Here is a 5322-nt window from a genome sequence, read left to right as displayed (position 1 = left end):
CCTACGTGATTTGAGAATTTATAGAACACCCTAACTCTAGGGGGGGGGGGTCAGTTAACTGGCTTGTAACCTAATGAGAACATATTGATAAGGGGTGGGGGCAGTGAGACATGCGCAAACCCCATCTAAATCCAGGCAAAAGCGAAGGAAAAAAAATAAGAGGCCATGCCCCCCGGACTATGCATAGTACATTAGGGCAAAATACTGTGTGATTGTAGGCAATATAGATATTAAATTGAGGCAAAAAAGGGTGATTGTAGGCAAATTGTGTGTTTGATTGCAGGCAAAAAATTGTGCTGCCATGTAACATAGGGGCAAAGGAAAACTATTTCCTAATGGATGATAAAATAAAGCAAATATGTATGTAGCTTGTAGGCAACTATGATGTTGGCCTTAGGCAATTTTTTTATGTACTCTCATGGGACTGTGCATATTCTCTGCTGGGGGGGGGGCATTTAGGGGGAGTTGCTTATGCCAAAACAGCCTGACTTGCATTCTGGTCTCTCAGGAGGAAACGACAAACAACTCTTCTACTTGTTTGTAGTTATTTTGATTGTAGGCAACATAATTAGTAGTAGTATCAATTTATAATTCATTGATCTCGCATTGACGAGTTTAATGAGTACACAACCATTAAAGCAAAAAAAAAACTGAACCATGTCAGGCAAATAAATAACAAAACATTAGACACAACTTCAGGATTGTTCATTATCAGAGTTATTTTGAGGCAACTACCTACACTGTGTTGGGCAAGTTTTGGCAAAAACTCAAGCAACATAATTAACAACCATTAACGAAAATCTAAACCATGTCAGGCAATTAAGTAAACAAAAAAACATCAAGCAAAAGTTTAGGATTGTTCATTATCTGAAGTATTTCACCCTAGACACAAAAAAGCTCAATCTCCGCTCAGGGTCAAAAAACAGCTACCCCGCTCATGTGTTATCTGAGGCAACTACCTACAGAGTGTTGGGCAACTTCTGAAAAAACTAACAACCCACTAGGATTGAGTTTCATCCAATCTTGTGCTGGTATGAAAGCTTCTAGGGCACTAACTGAAAACAACTAGCAAAGTCCTGGAACCATGTCATGCATCCTAAGTAAGAAAAACTAAAGCCCATTTGGGCAAATTCTGCACAATACCAGGCAATTCAGTAACAACCGGCAGGCAAGTTTTGTTACTTAGGATCAAGACTACACAAAAAAGCTCAAATTCTCAACTCGAGGATCAACAACTACGTGACATTCGGGCCGATAAAAATATTCCTAATGTAAGCAACGCATCGGTGTGTCCGAGTTTTTTGTACTCTAAAGTAAGCAAAAGTTGAATCCGTTGACTAGTAGCAAAACTCCATAGTAGAAGGATCCGATAAGAGCTCATAGCAAGACTCTGCCAACTCGCTCCAAAAATCCAAGCAACTAGGGCTAACACGCCTGCAACTCCACCATGGCACCCCCTTAAAAGCCCTACAACTTCGTCGTAAAGGGGATCTGACAACACAATTCCGACAACTCGAGACACAAATTCAGGCAACTCGTACTCACGTCCCTGACCAAAAACCATCATGCCACCGTAGTTCAGAACGATGAGCGGGTGAGATCTATCGTGAGATACTACACCGTGTGCGCCTCGCCGTTGGCCACATACCCACGACCACATGCACACATGAAAACTGCCCCCACCTCCCCCACCTCACCTCCCCTGAAATCAACATGCCCCCACATCCCCTCGGTCCAATCTGACCTTGATTTGAGTGGAATAAAATGCATGTGTGAGGGAATCAATGACGCTTACCGGCGATTTGAGGCCCAATTCCTCGACCGCTGACAATGACTAAGGCAAGTTACCACTTCTCTCGGGCAACCAGTGGTTATCATTTAGCCACTTCATCGATATCCCCTAGACAACAAAATGGTGTGAAGTTTACCCGAAACAACTTCTTTATTTATCCCTAGGCAACTAGTGGTTGCAGTTTAGGCAGCATGCATCTTGTACCAGACAAGAAAAGAAAATACTAAGAAGTGTGCAGTAAGCAAACATCAACCATCTCTGTACAAAAATATGCTGGATAATCCATATGAATTTGCATATGTCGCTTATTACAAAAAAAATAACCATGATTTTAAGTTCATATGTGGTTGTAAGCGACTAGAATTAAACATTGAATTAGCCAAGCACTAATGAATAGACAAAAAATAGGCTCTATGAGCCAACTTGCCGCAGGATGAAGATATGCCGGCATTGTACTGTCTCGTACAGCCGCCTTAAACCTGTAGGCATGATTCATGCTGAAAGCAAGAACTAGGGATCATGGTGAGCAGATTTTGCAGAAAAAATTGGTAGGCTCATTCATCAATCAGAGCATCATGTACAACACCCAATTCAACCCCTCACCACCTCCGTGAGTGAGCCAGACCAAATCAAACTCGCGTAAGGAAAAGTCATGACTGAAAATACTGAATATTGCGACTAACCTACTCCTGAATCCCTAGTTTTGATTTTGAGGCACCCACAACAGTACGCCAGAATCATTGTTTTGTCTCTGGGCAATAACCAAATGTGTGATGGTGCGAGAAGCACGTATTGGGGAAAATATTACCTCAGTTCGGTCCGTGTACGAGAACTGGAGCAGTTGCCAGCGTAGCAGTTCATCCCCAATCCCCAGTTCGCCCGTCGACCGCCCTCCCTTCTGTCCACCCCAACCCAACCTCGGCGATGGACATGGGACCGGAGTGAAGGGTCCCGCGGCTGCTTCCGTTGGTCAGAGCTCTTGGGATCGCGCGGCGGCGTTGGCCCGGATCTGGCGCCTCCCACTCCTGCACGGCTGCACGCGAGGTGGTCGTGTCGCACGGACGCGCGGGTACCTTCTCGAGCCCTCGCTCCTGCACGAGCGCGGCGCACGGAGGAGCGACGCCGGCCAGACCCCCTCTCTCGTACCTTCGCCTGGTGGTCACCGCGCGCGGATGGCGCTCTGGGCCCCTCTCTCTCCGCAGAGTGGTATTTCTCCTCCCTCTTCTCCCCATGCCTCCCAAAATCTAGTAATCTCCGGTAGCTCCGCCACGGAATCGATGAACGCGGCGGTGGATTTGGGAGAAGAAGCTGCCACGGGTTGCATTTCACACCCTTGTAGCCGCAGACGAGGTGGGTGTGCTTGGCGCAGCGCGCGGCGTCGGGAGTTGGCTGGAGGAGCAAGGCGGCGGAGCGCTTAGCCGGGAGGATGAGTGCGGCTGGCGGGCACGTGGCCAGGAGGAGGCGCGGGGCTTGAGTAGAGTGGATAAGGTGCGGGAGACTTGTCCTAGGGCGTTCGTAGACGTTTCGCTCCGCAACCCGACAGTGCGGCACCTGGCGATCAGATCCTGATCCGACGGCTCGGAAGGGCGTGTGCTCGGCAAGACAAACGAGCACTCGACCACTTTTTAGGATTTAGGTAATATTAAACATCTAGAAACCGAAATAAGACGACAGAATGAAGCGCTCACACTGGGCTAGAGATACCTACAGTTGAAGGCTGGTGGTTGAGTGCGCCATGGGATGGAGAAGGCAATTCGTGGGCCGCAGCAAGGATTTCCTTTTCTGACGGAGACTCAGGCTTTTGGATCTTGTCTGCCAAGGTCTGCATCCCCATGTATGACCAGAGGAGCCAGACATAGGAGAGGTACTCCCCGCCTGCACCCAGGCTCTTGGCATGCAGGAAACCTCTGCATCTACTTGCGGAGTAGCAGAGCATCTCGACCCACACGCCCTGTATTATCGCCCACTTGTCCTCTTCACGCAGCTCCATCAGTGACTCGGCGAGCCCGCACGCTTGATGAATCACAGTACTACCGTTCTTGTGCTTAAGAATCTCTCGAGCAATTGCTTCTTCATTCTCGAGCTTTGCCTCGCTCTTCTTCAAGATGTCCTCTAGATCATATGTGGCGACGGTGAAGAGACCCGGTCTGGTGCCGGGCAACAACATCTCAGCATGGGTCGAAAGTAGGTACAACATATAGTCAGACATGTTCATACTAAGATTGGTCTGTCTCTGTCCTCGAGGGGAGGAGGATACCTTGGCCTCGGGGCTGTGAAAGCAGAGGTTTGTGGCGATGTGCCAAAGGACACTCTTGTCCAAGGGCACAATCAAACTATCCCACAATGCCTTGTGTCCAAGGCCAAGCTTATGTTGGTACTTCTTTAGAGCCAGCTCGCCTCTAAGATCGCTGAACCTCCTGTACCCCGCGGCATCACTTATGGACGTCTTCCATCCGTCTTCTATGTGTCGTTGAATCAGCTCCGTGATCTGGCAGGCAGCGGGTACCTGCCTTATATACCAAACCTTGCTAACATAGTCCCTTAGACCTTGGAAGAAAGCGAGCTTCATCAGGAAGGTGGGTTTCTTCTTGCGAACATAGAACGACATGAGGTTGTACTGGGAAACCATGTCATGCCATCCGTCGATGAGGAAATTTAGGCAAGGGATACACGGTAAAATAATGCCGCACAGGGGCAGTAAGAACTCGACCATAGTAGTGCAAGCAAAGAGGATGTAGGTCACCTTGATGTCCCTGCTGCTATAGCCCAGCTTGTGGCTCGTGGCGAAGAGGACCACGGATGCCAAAGCCAGCAAGGGAAGCAGAACCACCAACAGACTCTCAATGCGGGTGAATCCCACTCTGGTGTACAGGAGATCGAATGTATCTTCAAAGCACTTTTGCAGCATCTCGTATGATGCATTCTTCTTCTTGTTGTTGTTCTTTTTCTTGTCTTGGTGGGGAGGAGGAGGACGCAGATCACTTAGCCGACCACTATATGGAGCGGACAGGTCCACAAAGTAATCCGTGTATCTGATTGCCATCTTTGCCTCCTTCTTCACTGTGGGTTCACCGACTTGTTGATCACAGATCTTCTTTGCTTGTCGCACATATTCATCAAGGGAAAGGGCACACTCCCCTGCTCCATCGCCTTCTTTCTTGGTTGAGGTATTGGAAGTGCAGCATGTCAACCACGCAAAACAGCTACTTCTTTGTTCTGCTCTTTGCAGGGACACGTCGGTGGAAGCCAGCATATGACTATAGCTAGCTCTTCTCAGAGCCCATGGCTTAAGCATCAACTTGAGGATGCCAAAGATGAAGAGCACCACCGCGGCCAGCAGCAATCTCTGCTGGCCGGACCACCACTTGCAGAAGACGTACAAGGAGACCGTGACCTGAGACCCAAGAGTTATGACATGTCGAAGCCACAACTCATTGTCCTCGAGGCTGAAGGCACTCAATGTTACATGGCCACCAAGGTGGATGAGGAGAACAGGCGCCCATACGATCTCCAACCACAAGTGTCATCGT

The sequence above is a fragment of the Triticum dicoccoides genome, chromosome 6B, assembly GCF_002162155.2.
Source record: "Triticum dicoccoides isolate Atlit2015 ecotype Zavitan chromosome 6B, WEW_v2.0, whole genome shotgun sequence".
NCBI classification, from domain to species: domain Eukaryota; kingdom Viridiplantae; phylum Streptophyta; class Magnoliopsida; order Poales; family Poaceae; genus Triticum; species Triticum dicoccoides.
Note: the sequence above shows the minus strand (reverse complement) of the source record.